The sequence below is a fragment of the Prionailurus viverrinus genome, chromosome C2, assembly GCF_022837055.1.
Source record: "Prionailurus viverrinus isolate Anna chromosome C2, UM_Priviv_1.0, whole genome shotgun sequence".
In the NCBI taxonomy this organism is placed as follows: Eukaryota; Metazoa; Chordata; class Mammalia; order Carnivora; family Felidae; genus Prionailurus; species Prionailurus viverrinus.
In genome coordinates, this window is record NC_062569.1 from 25,646,659 (window position 1) to 25,665,455 (window position 18,797).

The 18,797-nt window shown below is 42.0% G+C and overlaps 2 long non-coding RNA genes across 4 annotated transcripts in view; both read right to left on the reverse strand.

The window, feature by feature from the left end:
- Window positions 1-9,128, reverse strand: part of LOC125175582 (uncharacterized) — a 39,728-nt gene extending 30,600 nt beyond the window's left edge. Inside the window, exons 1-3 of one of the 2 annotated variants that reach the window (XR_007155883.1) lie at window positions 8,986-9,128; window positions 7,950-8,066; window positions 7,232-7,300 (exon numbers count right to left, since the gene is read on the reverse strand). This is a non-coding gene — a long non-coding RNA (uncharacterized LOC125175582). The remainder of the gene's footprint in view (window positions 1-7,231; window positions 7,301-7,949; window positions 8,067-8,985) is intronic. The other variant, XR_007155884.1, reaches the window with a different exon arrangement.
- A 33-nt stretch (window positions 9,129-9,161) lies between these two features.
- Window positions 9,162-18,797, reverse strand: part of LOC125175584 (uncharacterized) — a 38,669-nt gene continuing 29,033 nt past the window's right edge. The window contains exons 4-7 of one of the 2 annotated variants that reach the window (XR_007155887.1): window positions 13,959-14,011; window positions 12,360-12,731; window positions 11,445-11,705; window positions 9,162-9,223 (exon numbers count right to left, since the gene is read on the reverse strand). This is a non-coding gene — a long non-coding RNA (uncharacterized LOC125175584). The remainder of the gene's footprint in view (window positions 9,224-11,444; window positions 11,706-12,359; window positions 12,732-13,958; window positions 14,012-18,797) is intronic. The other variant, XR_007155886.1, reaches the window with a different exon arrangement.

Here is an 18,797-nt window from a genome sequence, read left to right on the forward strand (position 1 = left end):
GGGTAGCTTAGCTGGTCGAGCATCCAACTGTTGATTTTGGCTCAGGTCATGATCTCACAGTTCATGGGACCAAGTCCCACGTCAGGCTCCAAGCTGACAGTGGGGAACCTACTTGGGATTCTCTTTCTCCCTCTCTCTCCACCACTCACACTCAATCTCTCTTTCAAAATAACTAAATAAACTTAAAAAAATAAAAAATAATAAAATGTTGGTATTCATAATAAGCAGACACTTGCACTCTTTACAACTACTTAAACTCATAACAAAATGTAAATGAAAATTATGAACTATACATAGTTTTTCATATTTTCTCTAACAAGTTCATAGCAAAACAAACAAAAAGTTTGAAGACCACATGTCTGAAAGCTTTTCCTCTGATCTTCAAGGCGCATCAGGGCATATCAACACACAGAGTCATCTTGTCTGCTATGAAGCCCTCTCAGGCAAGCAGAGCAACCCCCTTGTGACCTCGTGCCTCCAAGTCTGCCCAAGACCTGATTCCAACCTCACACTGTCATCCCGCAGTGCGATTACCTCTAACTCCTGTTCACATCCTCTCCAGCAGCTCCTTAGCCCAGGCATGAAGGAGCAACTCAATACTGGAGGACAGATGAAGGATGGATGGATACATGCATACATGGACAGATTGCAGCCTACGTAGTCAGGCATTCTAGATTATTCAGGACAAAAGCATTGATGTTTAAGGTTAGAAACAGCTCTCTGAGACCCTGATTCCAAGGGGCTCTCTGTATAATAGCATTCCACCAGATTATCACCACCTCCTGCTCATATCATAAAGGGTGCACCTGACTGGGAGGAATTAATGTCATGGCAGAACAGTCTTCTCAGCTTTTAGGAGGATTATCTTTGGTATCTTGGTTTTTTACTGGTTAGTTTTTTATTTTAATTTTAAAATAACTGTATTCAAATTATGGGTTATTTATATGGTTTTGTTTGTTTGTTTTCTTTTTTTGGAAGTGGGGAGGTGGGAGGAATAGGGAAGGTTGATAGAGAAGATAAAAGAGAATACAGATTGGTATCTCCAAACGATACCATCACTTCCTTGAGTTGTTTAATACATAGCCATCCATTCCAGTCATCTTCTCATTTCTGATCTCCGTTTTTCTTCCTTATTTAATACTTACAAAAATGTATAAAGTATTAGTAATAATAGTATAAACTGGGGCACCTGGGTGGCTCAGTCAGTTAAGTGTCTGGCTCTTAACTTTGGCTCAGGTCATGACCTCACAGTTCATGAGTTTGAGCCCCATGTTGGGCTCTACACTGACAATGCAGAGCCTACTTGGGATTCTCTCTCTCTCTGCCCCTCCCTCACTTGTGTGCTCTTTCTCTCTCTCAAAATAAATAAATATACTTAAAATTTTTTTTAAATATGAACTTTCATGGTTCTACCACTCTGTTCAAGAAAGAGAACATTATCAGTCCCAAGTCCCCTCTGTGCCCCACCTTCGTGTCTTTTTCCTGACTTCCCTTTTCCCAAAAGTAAGCACTGCTCTAAGCTGTGTGTATATCATCCCATCACTTTTTTAAAAATAGATTTTCACACATGTCTTAACACTATATGGTTCAGTTTTGCCTGTTTTTGCACTTTGTATGTTATCATAGTCCATATATTCTTGTGCAACGTGATTTTTTTTCACTTGACATTTTGTTTGAAAAAAGCATCCATCTTGTGTACGTAGCTAAAGGTCATTAATTTTCATTGCAGCAAGGTATTCATTGTACAAGTATGGCAAAGATGATCCATTTTCCTATTGATAGCCATTTAAATAGTATTTTATTGTTTTCACTACAATAGAAGTGCTGCTGTGGACATAGTTGAACCTACGTCAGTTGCACACGTGTATGAGTTAGTAGGAGGAGGGATCCACACATTCCTAGGAATTTCTGGGTTACAGAACACTTTATGTGTATGTTCTAGTATGTGTACTAGATAATGCCAACTTATTTCTTTTTTTAATTTTTTTTCATGTTTGTGAGAGAGAGATCAGAGCATGGGTGGGGGAGGGGCAGAGAGAGAGGGAGACACAGAATCCAAAGCAGGCTCCAGGTTCTGAGCTGTCAGCACAGAGCCCAACGTGGGGTTTCAACCCACAAACCGCGAGATCATGACCTGAGCCGAAGTCAGACGTTCAACCAGCTGAGCCACCCAGTCGCCCCAATAATGCCATATTATTTCTAAAAGTGGTTGGAATAATTTATACTCCCACCAGCAGTGTATAAGACTTCATGTTAACCCATGGCTTCACCAACATGTTTTTAAAATGTTTTATCAATTTGGGGGCTATAAAATGTTACCTCATTCTTTAATTTGTATTTCCCTAATTATAAATGATTGAACATGTTTCCCTTTTATTGGACATTCATGGTTTCTTTTCTATTAAATACCTTTCTGTGCCTCTTGCATATTTTTTAATAGAGTTTTTGCTTTTTCATTGATTTTTAAAATATGTGTGTATTAAACGTGTGTTATAAAACATGTCTTATATATATATGTTACACAACGTACGTTTTTTTCTGGATAGAATTCCTTGTCAGTTATGTTTTGTGAATTTCTTTTCCCAGATTATATCTTGTATTTCACATTGTTCTGCCCTCTTTTGATAATCACAAGTTCTTAATTTTCACAGGGCCAAGTTTGACAACACTCTCCTTGCCTATTTTTCTTTGTTTAGAAAACTGTTTCCTGTATGGAGATCAAACAGGTATTCTCCTCTATTTTCTTCTAAAAGCTTTGAAATTTTCCTTTTCACATGCAACTCTTTGGTTTACCTCGAATTCACTATTGTGTTCTGTGTGAGGGAGGAACCAAACCCAAAAAAATTTTCCTGTAAGTATATTGCATGTTCCATACTTTTCTCCCCAATCTGTAGTGCCAGCTCCATTATTGGTATAAAACATTCCTAACCATGCATGGGGCAAGTTCTGGAATCTGCTCTGTTCCGTTGGTTTCAATTTAAAAAATCTCTCTTTAGCTTCTTTCCAATTGTGCTTCAATCAGTGTGGGGAAGTCATACCATTACCCTCATTTGGCTGAGGATTTGGGGGGCTATCTGGTAACTGCATCTACCTCACAGCATTGGCGTGAAGATCTCACACAGGATATGACACACACATTGTTTAATAAAATGCCTGGCCCAGAGTAAACCCCTCAGTAAACTGTACTTATCATTACCATGATACCTTAGAGTGTTCATAATTTACTTTCTTTAGTGTCAACAGTGGCTACATTCCTTAAAAAATAAATTTATTTTTATAATTTATTATAAAATTATCTGAGGATATTCAGGGAGGGGGCAGGCCATGTAGCATATACTGCCTGTTTTATGCCAACAAAATTAATTAAAAGAAAAGAGGAATTAAGTCATGAAAAAATATGTGTCTGTATCAGAAGGAAGGATATTAAAAGGAGAGGTGGGCTCTTTGGCCAATGATCAGCTCAAGCCAGATCTGAGAGTGTTTGAAAATTTCATCAAGATTTAAATTTAAGGCATCTTATGGATTGTGGTGATATTAAAATATGTCCACAAATTCTTTTTTAAAATTTTTATCATTTTATTTATTTGAGAAAGAGAGGGAGAGAGAGAGAGAGAGAGAGAGAGAGAGAGAGAGAGAGAGAGAGAGAATCTCAAGCAGGCTTCACGCTCAGCACGGAGCCCAGTGTAGGGCTCGATCCCACAACCCTGGGATCATGGCCTGAACCAAAATCAAGAGTCAGACGCTCAACCAACTGAGTCACCTAGGTGCCCCTGTCCACAAATTCTTTAACATTCCTCTTCTCAAAAAGTGCAGCCTAAATCCCTTCCCTCAAGTGTGGGCTAGACTTAATGGCTTACTCCTACTAACTAATAGATTGTGCTGGAAGTGATATTTATGTGACTTCCAAGATCAGGATTCAAGGTGTATGGCTTCGTTTTTGCCCTCTTTTGAATTATTCATAGTGGAGGAAACCAAGTGATATGCTGTGTGGACACTCAGGTAGTCCTAGGGAGAGGTCCATGTGGTGAGGAACTGAGGGAACCATCTTGGCAACAGATCATCCAGCCCCAGTCAAGCCTTGAGATGACTACAGTCCCAGCAAAATCTTGACTGCAACTTCATGACAGACCTTGAGTCAGAACCACTTAGCAAAGCTGCTTCCTAATTTCTCAGCCCCAGAAACTATTGAGATAATAAATGTTTGTTGTTTTAAGCCACTACGTTTTGAGTTAATCTATTACACAGCAGTAGATAACTCATATATGGGTCTTCCATGGTTGATAACAAATAAAAAATGTGATAAAAAATAAATAATTAAAACGTTAAAATTAAAAAATAAATTAATTTAAAAAATAAAATTTAAACAAGTTAATTTAAAAAATTAAAAAATAAAGAAAAAGAAGCTGAGGAGAAGACAGTGATGGATATGAGGAAATGACTTGATGTTTGTATCCGGATAATGACCAGGGTTGGTAGAGGTTTCCATAGTCCAGTGACATTTGCTTAAAAGTAGAAGAGGTACTATCCCATTTGTTAATTTGCTTATTTTAATGAGGGAAGATTATTAAGATGAAGAACAGCATTTTAAGTACATGATGTGTCTTCATCATGAAGACACATGAATAGCTCCGTTTTACAGATGAAGAAATATAGCTCAGAGTTACACAACCAGTAAGTGGAGAAGTCTGCCCAACTCCAGAGCCCATTCCCTTAAAATTTATGTTATACTGGAATCTTCTATGATACCATAGTCAGTCTTATTATAGAATATCTAATTTCTATTATCCTATTTCATAAACACTTGTTGAGCACCCACAGTGTAAGCATCTCACTACCTATGTGATCCCAAATTAAATCTGGGTCTGTCCCTGCTCTTGAGTTGTACACAATTTCAACATAATATCTAAAAGCTGTGACCTTCTCGCCACCTCTGCTGGCACACCCTACCCGAAGTCATCATCCTTCCTCACCTAGACCCCTACAAATAGCCTTCCCTGACTGGTTGCCTTGCTGTATTCCTGCCCTGCTCCCTCTGTTCTCCACGTGTCCGAAATGATCTTGTCAAAATACCATTTCAGTCATGACACTCACCTGTTAATACCCACCAATGGCTTTCCACCGAATAAAATCCAATCCCTTCACCACAACCTGCACAACTCCACAGAGTCTAGTCTCTGCCTGTCCCTGATCCCTCTTTCTTTCCCAGTGGCCTCATTTTCCAGCCACATAGGCCACTTCTCCAGTCCTCAGTCCTGTCGGTCCTCCTTCCTGGAAAACTTGTCCTGCTCTTCCCATACTTCGAATCTCAGTTTAAATGTCACCTCCTCAAGGGAGATTTCTCAGACCGCCCCCTTACTCTACCCACCTTCTGTCTCCCAGCACATCACGGGTTTCCTTACAGCAATTATCACAATTTTATGCACTAATACATTTGCTTATTTTTCTATTTTCCCCACTGGAATGTAAACCTCTTGAAGGCAAAAGCCATGTATATCAAGATCACACTTTTTTATGTCCAACCTAGTTCTGTGCCTGCATAGTGTGGATGCTGAATAACTATTTATTGAATGAATCAACCGATCAGCTGAGGGGGGAAGAAAACCAGCAAATAATTATAATATAGGTGTCAATCATAATGGTTACCATTTCTCAAATGCTCCTGATGAGCCAGGCAATGTCTTCATACACTTAAAATCTTGTTTTGTTGAGTTCTTATATTGTTCCAAGTCCTTACAAATACCATTTTTTATTTCCACAAGAACTCTGCAGAGCAAATACTATCATCTTCATTATTACAGATGAGGAAACTGAGGCTGTACACAATTTATAACATAGTTTATGGAAGGCCACTAGACAAGAAAGTGGAAAAGTCAAGATGTAACAGAATAGTCTTGCTACCAAGACTACACCTTTGCCTTTTTAAAAATATGTTTGTTGAGGCACCTGGGTGGCTCAGTTGGTTAAGCGTCTGACTTCAGCTCAGGTCGTGATTGTGCAGTCTGTGAGTTCGAGCCCCATGTCGGGCTCTGTGCTGACAGCTCAGAGCCTGGAGCCTGTTTCAGATTCCGTGTCTCCCTCTCTCTGACCCTCCCCCATTCATGTTCTGTCTCTCTCTGTCTCAAAAATAAATAAAGGTTAAAAAACATTTTTTTAAATAAAAATAAAAATAAAAATATGTTTATTTATTTTTGAGAGAGAGAGCGTGAGCAGGGAAGGGGCAGAAAGAAAGGGGGAGGCAGGGTCCCAGGAGGGTTCTGTGCTGACAGTGGTGAGCCTGAAGCGGGGCTCAAACTCACAAAACATGAGATCATGACCTGAGCCAAAGTCAGACGCTCAACTGAGTGAGCCACCCAGGTACCCCTACATCTCTGCCTTATATCACATCATGTCTCTAAAACTTGGTACGTCACACAAAACATGAGTTAAGTGCAAATCCTTGTATCACCATCACCCTATTCTAACCAATAAAGAACCAGTTATAACCAGGGATGTACCAAGTGCTATAGAACTCCCTGCACTTACCTAATAAAATACAATTATATACATTAACGCGTTTACATATATGAAATGCTTAGCTTCATGCCAGGCACAAAATAGTCACTCAAGAAACGGTTGCTCTAACTGGGAGTTTGACTCTCAAGGTGGTTAAGGGCATGGACTTTGGAGCCGGGCTAAATCTGAATTTGAATCTGGTCTCCTCAACTTACTAGTTACATGACCTCAGGTAAGTTCGCTCACACTTCACACCTCGATATCTTCTTAGGTTTGCTGTAAGATTAAATGCATTTCAAATGCTTGGCACAGTACCTGGCACATGATAAAGAGCTAACAATCAATACTTTTTCATTGTGTTGGCTATTGAAGTATCACAGAAAAAGTGTTTAACTCTCCTCAGAGCAGCTGCATGCTGTGTTACCTGATGTTAGCACCTTTGCATTTCAGGGGGCTGTGCAAGCATGGAGCCCATCAATGCTGCCCCATTTATTTGGTCATATGGCTGACCCTGTCTTCTTTCAGACTGTCTGCTGATAATGTGGAGCATTTGGAATTCTTAACTTGTGGTTATTGTTTACCAAATGAAACAAATATATATATATATATATATATATATATATATATATATATAGTTAGAGTGATGCAAGAATTTTAATTATGGAAAAGGGAATATTGATTAATTTAATAATGTCATATTGTGACATGAAAAAGAATGTTGAAGCAAGAGAAAACTGACCTTTCATATCAGCTCTTCCTAGCTGTGCATGCTTGGGGTTGGTTAAGTGACTTTTCTGAGTTTCTTCATCTATAAAATGAATACAGTAAAACTTACTTGCTAGATTATTAGGATTATTTGAATGTATATGATTCATGTGGGACAGTGAATTGTGCACAGTAGGTCCTCAATCCATAGCAAATAAACTCATTTGCTGATCCAGAGACCCAGACCCTAAGTTAGGTGTCAAAACTAAAAAAGAAAAAAAAAGGTATCTTTCTGCATCATAGATTCTAACACATGGATTATAAAATGATAATTTCATTTGGATCACATGGTGGTATTGCTGTTGCCAACATTTAAATATTGGCAGATATATTAATACCGTTGGAAAACTTCCATCGTCCTCAAGGTATGTTTTCACTAGAAGCATCGGAAGAGACAGTAGGTGTTGTCTCCCATAAATTAAACACTATGTTAATAATTCATTAATTTATGATGAAAAAAATTAACAACTTTAGGAAGCAGGACTCAAGCCTTCTCTAATCAACACATTCTCTTCCGGGAGGAGATGTACATGGATGCTCAGATTGTAGACAGAGGATTCCTTGGTGAAGAGCAAATCAGAATATGGGGTGTGTTCAACAATCCAAATGGCCAGTGCCATCAATCCATAATGAATTCATCCAATAATTCCCTCCAAGGGGAACTACGGGAAAGAGCTCCAAGGGGCAATTACCTGAGTCTATGCTCTCTAATGGACAGCCCTGGAGAACACCATTGACTTGTTATTCTTTTGCACACTTGACTCTTCTTTGGTTGCGCTCCATGCAGACATAGTTCAGTTCAAGCCCTCCTATGTAATAAAATTGATAAGTGTAGTGTGTTAGCAGAATACTTTTTTAAGTAAATAGGGGAAAAGTTCACTGGAAAAAAAATGAGGGAATTATAAAAAAAGAATGCATTCAACATTTTATTCCAAAATTTAAATGCACCTTTGTATGTCAATCTTTTGATCTAGGACTAAGACCGATTCTTTAAAATTTACCTCATTTCCCTTGCATAAAGCCCACCTACAAGGAGTCATCTACAATTTCCTTTTAGGTTTCTTTAAAGTGGAGGAAGAACATAAAGGTCCCTATGAAGCACTCTGAGAGCAGAATACTTCTAGATTTTTACAATTTCAACCCAAAGTTGTCTCATTTACATATCATTCAATGGCAACTTTAATGAAAAGCACCTTGGCCAAGTTTTTCACAGCACCTAACTTAATTTTCATCGGTACAAGAACTCATCATTTTTTTTTTTTGCACTCATTATTTCACAGATTAACATAGTTTTTTATTTAAGTATATAATTACAAAAGGCACAACTGGCATAAAACAGGTTTGGGAACAACCCCAACTGAGTCTAGGAAAGTCTATAATGTTATTAGGAGACATACATCAGACTGGACTTCCAGCCAGAAGTTTTTAGTGAGATGTGGGCATTCATCAGAATGTCTTACAGAGAAAACAGCACATCAGCTAACCTAGCTAGTCTGTTTAGTGGGAGTCAGTTAAAAAAATACAATCTAGAAGCTTTTGTTTTTTTCAGATCATGGCTTATATAACTGGTTGGATCCATGCTCTCTTAGATACAATTACAATCTTCTCTTGCCTCCCTGAGAATACAGCCACCCACTATTTAGCCACCCAATGAGTGATTATTAAGTCAGGAAGATTCCCTTCTCATTTATCTCAAGCTCATTTTGTAGCTCCAAGTTTGGAACTTACCTTGCTATAGCCACTGTGTGATACTTCCAGGATCTGTTGTAAGGATCAAATGTGAGGGGTGCCTGAGTGGCTCAGGTGGCTAAGTGGCCAACTTTGGCTCAGGTCATGATCTCGAGGTTCACAAGTTCAAGCCCTGCATTGGGCTCTGTGCTGACAGCTCAGAGCCTGGAGCCTGCTTCGGATTCTGTGTCTCCCTCTCTCTCTGCCCCTCCTTTGCTTGTGCTCTGTCTCTCTCACTCTGGAAAATAAATAATAAAACATTTTTTAAAAATGTTAAAAAAAAAAAGAAACTGTATCTGTGAGAACACTTTGTTAACTCAAAAGCCTTAATCTAAAGGCTGTCATTCATTCTGTGTGCATTTATCAAACCATCCTGTTAGATTGTGGGTTCCATGAGGATAGGAAAAAAACCATTCCATACAAAGCCAGCAGAGTACTGACCACGCAGTGAGGACCAAGATTACTTGGGAATTGATATTCTATGGGCATATGTAAATCATCCTTGTTGTTCTTATCTGCCAGGTACAAGCATATGCTGGAAAGAGGATCCCGTCAATTCTGCCCATCCCATAAGTACTAGAACATTGTCAATGATCAAGAAAATAATGAATTTTACAGGATCCTTCACTCCAGAAGGAATCAGCTGGTGGCAGCTCCTCGGAATTATCTGGGATGACAAAGGAGATTGACAAGGAAGATGAGCAGGTGGTTTTGTCTGAAAGGAGTGGCACTTTCACATAAAACCACAGCTCAATTTTTTTTGACATTTTTCTTTGCTCTCTTCCTATGCTATAAAAAGTCTGTTTTGAAATCATTGAATGTATTTTTTTACAGGCAAAGTTTCTGTTTTTTCAGGAAGGATAACAACCTGCCATTACTGATTTATTTCTTCCTGGTCATTGGTGATATCTTTGTGGTATTTCTTTTCTTTTTCCTGTTTTTTTCTTTCTTTCCTTTTTTTTTTTTTTTGCAAAGATGGTGGGTGGCAATAGAATAGTATAAATAAGTGTCTGTTACAGAGAAAAAGCATCTGAGTTCTTGATGTCCCAAAGTCAGAGCAAGTCTTCTAAGCTCAAATATTCTATAACAATCATTCTTAAACTTTAATCAGAATCTCCCGGAGGGCTTGTTAACCAGATTACTGGACTCCGCCTCCAGGGCTTCTGATTCAGTAGGTCTAGGATGAGGCCCCAAGAATTTACATTTCCAACAAGTCCCCAGCTGATGCTGACACTATGGGTCTGGGACCATACATTGAGCACCACTGCCCTAGCCCTAGAATGCTAGTTCAGTTACCATATATTGAACACCTACAATGGGCTAGGCTCTGTGCTGGGGACACCAAGATGGGTGAGACTCATCTCATGCCCTTGAGGAGTCAAAGGCATGGAGCAAAAAATAGACATAGACATGAATTCATTTACTCATTGAGCACTGTTAAGGGAATACAGCATCAAAGTTCTTTCTCTGGGCCTCAGTTTCCCTCCTCACATCCCAGGCTTCTGGTGTACTATCCCACTGCTCTTTTCGACACTAGCTCTTCCCTTCTCTGATTGGGTGACCAGGGTAGAGAACCGGCTCCAGAAGGTCACAGATGAAAAGGAACCTTGGGTTCTTGAGGAGTGGGTGGAGAAGACAGGGGCTGGTTTCTTTTTATTAGCATGTCCGTGAAGCTCCCTTCTGGGCCAAGAGAGCACTGAGGAAGGAGCCAGAGGGGCCTGGACACAGGTCAGCAGCACTTTGGTGTGGAAGGCAGAGTGAGCATGTCAGAAATTATCCCCTCACCCAATCTCTACCCTTGAAATTCTTATTTCTTCATGTCTAAATGTCACCCTTAATTTAAAGCTTGGCTTAGATGCCATCGTGTGTGCAAAGCCTTTCTTGGCCCTCTATCCTTCACTGTCTCCACTGAACCTGCTTCCCTCACTGTGAATAATTACAGGATTTTATTCTTGCCTCTTCTGGGGCAGCTGCTTCCTCCTGCCGTTTAGAATAGCCCAGTCTTTTCTCTCTTGCTGACCATGAATTCCATCTTTTCTTAGAATTCTCCATTGCACGTGGTGCCAGGCCTCACACAGCATTCAACACACATCAGAATGTAGAATGAATCAGAATGTGGAATGAGGAATGAATAAACTAAGAGTTCATGCTACAGAAATCACTTCAATCCCAAAACCCACAATGTGAAGCAAAAGAGAGCAGAAGGGAAGTGGGGATGGAAGGAAATGGGAAATGGAGTAGGTAGGCTAACCAGTTCCAGAATTTGGCTAGGGACTGGACTGAAGAGATTATAGGCCTTGCCAGAGATTATGATTTACTGGAGGATCACGGGAGCTCCAGGGTTCACGTATTCACTCAGTTATTTGCTTAGTTTTTCCTTTCTTTAGTGTTCCCAGTGTAACCAGGCTCCCTTGGGCAGCACCTGCTCTCACCCTGAACCTCCTGGAAACAGAACTCACCATTTGATGTGCCCCTCAAGACAGATCCACAATGCACTCACAGAAGAGACAATTTACTGAAGGTTTTGTTGGAGAGAATGGAGAGAGGATTGACCTCACACACCACAAGACTTCTTCAATTCCTAAGGGGTATCTTGGTTCCCTTCCAAATCCTCTTCTAGTCAGCTCCTTTGCTGCTCCCTGCTTCCTTCCCCAGACAGCCTCCAAAGCCCTGTTTACTGCCCCGAGCACTTCAGATCTTCTCAGATATAATACTTCACTCTGCAAAATGGAAGCCTAAGAGTTAGTCAACCACAATAACCTATGGCTCCTGACAAGTCCCTTGGAGGCCCCAGAACAGCCCTCTCGCACACTCAGTCTACACAGACGTACGAACTCTTATTACCCAGCTTCCACACTGCTCCCCACTCAGTGAGGATGCCCTTACGGAGTCCCCTCCCAAACGCATTAGAGCTGGCCTGTATGACAAATAGAATTTGGTGTTAGTAGACTGTGTGACTGCTGGATTAAAGCAAAATGGCCTCCAAACCTCTACTTTATTCTTCCAGATTACCTGCTCCTAGTGCCTTGAAATGCATGTAAGATGCTCGTCTCTCCTGAGGCCACGAGCTGGAAGTACCACATGAGAAATCTCATAGAGAGTCTTGGCTCTGTGCAAAGGGAGAATGAAATGCCCAGCCAGCCCTCAGCAGATCCAGCCCCAGCCATTTGAGTCACTCCAGCTGGGGGCCCAGACGTGGCATGGAGCGGAGACAAGCTCTGCCCAAATTGCAGATTCCTGACAGACTCCTGTGACTTTAAGCCAGTAACTGTGGGGATGATCTGTTATACGGCAACAGATAACAAGGTAGGTGCTTTTATTACTTTTATTTTATAGAGGAGAAAAATGCGGGTCAGAGAAGTGAAGTAACTTACCCAGTAAGTGGTGGTGTCCAGATTTGGATGCAAGCAATCTGGCTTCTAAGTCTGTTCTCACAACGTCAAAGGCTTTACATAAACTCAGAGCCTTCTTCAACATTCAAATGTTGAAGGTGTGGACCTCACAGACTGTTGTTCTTTATGGGGCCATGATGCTCCAGGCACCGTGATGTAACTTCTGGCTCACCACTGCCTCTCTCAGTCTGTAAGTTCTTGTTCTCCGTCAGCCAGCCATGGCATATACTCAGTTTCACACCAGAGCAATTCAAATTCCTGAAAACCAGCTTACACATCCAGCAAATCCACTCTCAAGCACATCAGGACGCTCCTGTTGGCCAGTCTTCCATTTTCCTCATAGCAGGGGAGCCTCTTTGGAAAAAGAACTTGGGGTCAGAAAACTCAGAGCCAAGGGAGTAAATGATGCACGATAGGGAGGTTCAGCCCAACATGTGGGACTGCAGTGGGGAGGAGGTAGGGGGTCTGCCTAGTGTCTGGGTTGTGAGGTAAACAACTGATGTGGTCATGTGCTGGCTATTCTCTGCCTGGCCCTGCTCTCCTGCATGCACTCTCCCCCTTCCTCTGCCCTGCTCTGCGCTCAGGGAAACTGATCCCAGGGGACTGCATCAGCTGGGCTCCCTCGTCAGGTGGCTACTGATTGGACTCAGCAATGAGAGGCACTGGCCAGAGACTGGAAAGTGGGAGGAGAGAGGATTCAGCTCTGCACCGTATTTGTGGCCTTGGCTGCACCTCTCCACAGCCACAGCTCCTCAATGGCTCCAGCTCACACGAGCTCTGGTAAGACAGCCTTTTTGCCCCTTTCTCATTCCAAGCCTAAAAGGGTGGTAACATCTTCCCGCCAGTCTCTGGGTGCCTCAACATCCTGTTTGTTCCCTTGACCTGAACACACCTTTGTAAGCAGATCCCTCCTGAAAGTCTCCTTGGTTGTACCATCTGGGTGAAGTTGATTTCAGCTGAGACTCTGATTCAGGTGCCCAGGCATGCACATGGGCTGAGCAAGGTGAGTCAGAAGAAGTAAGGGGCAGACTGGGGTGGGAGTGTTTGGGAGCTGGCCCTGCACCAAAGTATAAATGTCAGATACTCTCAGACATAGTGCTGGCTGGGCCCAACAGATGCTTCTAAGAGGACTTATTTACCATCCACCCATTTGGGGAGCCTGGCAAAGCCCTTCCTTCTATAAGAGAATGATAATCCAAGCCTCCTATGGTCTTCACTGTGGCCAGCCAGGACACCATTACTCTAGGACAGAGCTGGAGAAACCCTCATATATGCTTTTGCTTTTGTTTTTGCAAACATTGCAACATTCCCTTTCTAGCATAGAACGTAGATGCACCTCTGCTTCAGTTCAGACCTTGGCTCTACCCCTTGGTACCTGTGCGACCTTGAATAAATAGGTAATCCCTCTGGGCCTCTGTGTTCTCATTTGTAAAATGAGGGATAATAATGGGTTTGGGGCAGGGACTAAATGACCTACTACATATACAGCTCTTAGCACAGCGCCTGACACCAGCCAGTGCTCAAAATTGTTACTATCTCCACCGCTTACGTAGCCACGCGACCCTAGGCAGTTCACTTCACCTTTCTGTGCCTCCATTTCCTCCTCGATCAACTGGAGAAGTAACACAGACCTCCTGCATTACAAGGAGATCAAAATGAAGAAAATGTCAATGAAAGCATTCTAGAAGCTCTAAGCATCTTATGAATACAAGGCCTGTTTAAAAAAAAAATGTAATAATAATTACCACAATTGAAAAACTAGCGGGGGCCCTAAAGACATGTTTCAGTAAGTCTTCATGCCATTATCCATAATGAGATGGAGAAGGAATTTAATAATAAGACCCCTGAGAAGGTCTCAGGTAAAGAACAAATCATGAAAGAAAGAAGGAAAGAAAGAAAGAAAGAAAGAAAGAAAGAAAGAAAGAAAGAAAGAAAGAAAAGGTTAAGAAAACTTCTGAGAAATGGATTTGGTTTCATTTCTAAGCCTACCCATTTAAATGCACCTCCTGAAAAGGAATTATTACCACAATATATTTTCCAAATTCACTGATCATTAAGCCACATATGAACAATGACTAAAACACACAGGATCAGATGCATTGAAATGAGTGAGTCCCCCCAGGAAAACACCTAGAGGAGTTCCCCCACCTCCCCAGGCATCCAGAGTGGACCACTCCCCTCCTCAGGGCAGGACACCTCCCTGCCCACGCCCAGCCGGGAAGACAGCCACAGGCCAGGGCCCAGGGCCCGGAGCCATGACTGTGTTTTTGGGAAATTAGACTCTCAAACCAGACTACTTTTGTTTTCCTGCCTCTCGTGATCTGCCTTTCCCTTCATGATAATGAAAGCATTGACTTTGTGGTAAGGGTTTTAACATCTCCAGACTCAGAGTATGGTCTGTGGACCAGCAGTATCAGCATCACCAGGAGCTCGTTAGAAGTCTACAATCTTAGGCCCCACCTCAGCCCTGTTGAATCAGAATCTGCATTTTAACATGATCCTCAGGTGATTCGTAGGCTCATTAAAGTTTGAGAAGCACTGTTTTAATCTTTCTGAGCCTCATACTTATCTTGCAAGGTTATTGTGAGGATTAAATATGTTCAAAGTGGCTGGCAAGAACTAAGTGCTAAATACATTTTTATCCTCTTCTTTACCCGGCACCCTGCACTGCCTCTGTGCCCGGCCTCCATCTGCCTGAGCCCTTCTTCTTGGCCTGGGCTTCTGAAAGCTGACCTTAACTTGCTTACTCAGACCCTGCCACTTGGCCAGTGCCCCAGACTGACCTCAACTCTTTCCTTGGAGTCCCTGGCAGACTCGCTGGGGCCTGTTGCTATACTTTTCAGCACTCCCTGCTGACCTAGACTGTCCTAGACTTATCCTTGCTCTCCCCAAGCCCCACCTCTCTTGGCCCATCGCTGCCTTTGGACACCAAAAACTCTACAACAGCACGTATTTTAGTCACGCTGCCATTGCTCAAAATGGCCTTGGAACCGCTCCTTGGAATTTGCCTTTACAACCTCACACGGTGCCTGGCCCAGCAGAGTCACTAAGTAAGTATTCCTTAGAGGAATGAATGAAGAACAAGCCTTCATACTGGGCCACAGGGTTTGTATCTCCTTTTGGGGATTCAGTTTCTTTGCTTTTCCTTTTTCCCACTTTTCTTTGCCATCTCAAAAGTGTGATGCAGAAAGCTGAGATTCAATGTTGACCCAGAAAGAAAGAGCCAATGAGAATGCCTGACTTGTTACGATTCTAGACCTCAATTCTCTATGCAAGGGAGCCCCTGTGGCCCCCAGGGTCCAGCCCTGCTCACTATGATAACATGCTGGGGCTTGAGGCCAAATTGCCAGAAAGTATTGTCAGGTCCTGGCCTGGCCTTCTGTGCTTAGGTGGCTATGGGCTATCGGTATCCTGTCCAAATCTCCTTCACTAGCTAGTACGCACGTCACCCAGCTGCTGCAAGTGCTAGGGCCTGAAGCTCCCACCTGTGACCTTCTTTGGACAATTGCTACTGAATGAGCCACCTCACCTAGAAAATTAGGATATATGTCATCCTCACTCTCATCCCAAGGAACCAATGACTGAAGGATATAGGGGTATAAAAGCCAGCACCTTTGTCTCCAGGTGAGAGAACTCTGTAGTGCAGTTCACATTGCAGAGTTCCCACAGATCAGACCAAGGCTAGAATTTACCTGAGACCACATCCTTGACCAGCTCATTTCTCTGCTTCCTTTACTCCTTTACAAGTTTCCTTCTAGGGCATCCCTCAATAAACTGTGTGCACCTGAAACTCTTTCTCAGGCTCTGGTTCCAGGAAAACTGGCCGAAAACAGTGCTTTGGGATTGAGTGGCAGAACAAGGTTTCTGTGTTCAGGATCCTGAGGGCTCAGCAGACACCATCTCGACACCAGCCTGACATGACTTATACTGGCATCTCCCCCCCCACTCCCATCAGCCCCTGGAGGCCCCAGAGCCAACTCTGAGAGGGATGAGAATCTAGGGCCGTGTTGTCCAAAATGGTAGCCACTAGCTACAGGTGACTGCTGAACATTTGAAATGTGGCTCATGCAATTAAAAAGCCGAATAGTTAATTTCACTTTATTTTAATTAAAAAATTGGTATTCGGGGTGCCGGGGTGGCTCAGTCGGTTGAGCTTCCGACTTCGGCTCAGGTCATGATCTCGTGGTCTCTGAGTTCAAGCCCCGCGTCAGGCTCTGTGCTGGCAGCTCAGAGCCTGGAGCCTGCTTTGGATTCTGTGTCTCCCTCTCTCTCTGCCCCTCCCTCGCTCATGCTCTGTCTCTCTCTCTCTCTCTCTGTCAAAAATAAAAATAAACATTAAAAAAAATTTTTAAATAAAAAAATAAAAAATTGGTACTCAATTCAGTCATTAGGAAACTATTAAGCATATTTGTAACAACTTGGGTGTGTAAATCTACATCTTTGCAGGTTGCAAATCTTTTTTAAAAAAATTTACATCCAAGTTAATTAGCATAGAGTGCAATAATGATTTCAGTAGAATCCAGTGATTCATCTCCCACATATAACATCCAGTGCTCATCCCAACAAGCATCCTCCCTAATGCCCCTTGCCCATCTAGCCCATCCCCTCACCCACCTCCCCTCCAGCGACCCTCAATTTGTTCTCTGTATTTAAGAGTCTCTTATATCTTGCCACCCTCCCTGTTTTTATATTATTTTTGCTTCCCTTCCCTTATGTTCATCTGTTTTGTATTTTAAATTCCACATATGAGGGAAGTCACATGACATTTGTCTTTCTCTGACTAATTTTGCTTAGGATAATGCCCTCTAGTTCCATCCACATGGTTGCAAATGTCAAGATTTCATTATTTTTGATTGCCGAGTAATGCTCCATTATATATATGTATGTGTATATATATATATGTATATATATACACATACATATATAATTTATCCATTAATTTGTTGATAGACATTTGGGCTCTTTCCATACTTTGGCTGTTGTTGATAGTGCTGCTATAAGCATTGGGGTGCATGTGCCCCTTCGAAATAGCACACCGGGATCTTTTGGATAAATTTCAGGTTGCAAATCTTATGAAATCCAAATACAGTTCAAGGATTTTTCCAATGAAAATTTAGCATCCAAATTGAGAGGTGCTGTATGTATTAAAAAGGTACACCAGATTCTAGAGATCTAGTATTAAAAGATAACATAAAAGATACCATTAATATTTTTATTTATTTTTTAATTAAAAAATGTTTATTTATTTATTTTTGAGAGAGTTGGGGAGGGGCGGGGGGGGGGGGAGACAGAGAGAGAGAATCCCAAGCAGGCTCTGAGCTGTTAGCTCAGAGCCCAATGTAGGGCTTGATCTCACGAACCGAGGTCATGACCTGAGCCAAAATCAAGAGTAGGATGCCTGACCGACTGAGCCACCCAGGCACCCCTCATTAATATTTTTAATATTGGTTACATGTTAAAATAATATTTTATTTACTTTGTTAAATAAAATGTTATTAGTATTTAAACTATGGCTTTGAAAAATGTTTAATTATGTACATAATAAGAATATGTACTAATTACATGTATAATAAGAATTAAATGCAAGGACCAGGCAGGGTACTGGAGTCCAGACTGAAATGTGACCAAAAAGGGACTTAGAGACACTGAGCCCCAGAGATGTTAAGATAAAACAGTTGCTCATATATCCTCTCAGGAAACTCCCATGTCTCAAGTGGGGTTCCCCAGAAACAGACATTGATATGAGGATTAATGTGCAAAGCAATTATTGCCGAAAAGCTGGTAGGAAGTGGAGGACAGGACAGGGAAACGGGGAAAACCGGGAATGATTTCAGCAGTCTGCAGAGGGCAGCTTAAGCTTCACCCAGATGGCAAATTCTGGAGTATAAATTATACTTCAGAGGTTGTCTCAACTCCAGGTGAGGGAGGCTGGTTTTCAAAGCCCCCCACCAATCAGTCCTTTGTCAAAGGACTCAGCAGGACACCTAAACTCCTGGGTACCTCCTACTTGTGATCCTAGGCAAAGCAGCTCTAGCAGCCCAAAGAGAGTTCTAACAAACAGTTACATGTACAGACTATTGAAGGCAAAAGCACGCTGAAGCCAGGGGAGGAGTGACCAGACATAGTAAAGAAATTTAAGGATTCTGGGTAGTGCATCAACAGCCTCCACTGTACTCCATCTTGGAAGGTCACCTGCGTACATCTCTTCCCTGCAGCCTGAAGAGTGTAGCTGGGTCAGCAACCTTATGTGCTCTCCTCCATTCACCTTCTGGTTTTCAGACTGTTCTTACAGAGTTTCCTTTTGGGTCACTATAAATCCAGGAGAGCCCAGCTGGTAAGGGCTCCATGCCCTCTACCTGGCTAAAAATGAAGCAGTTCTACTTTTATTGGGTATGTATTGGGTTTCCAAGGATGATTTTG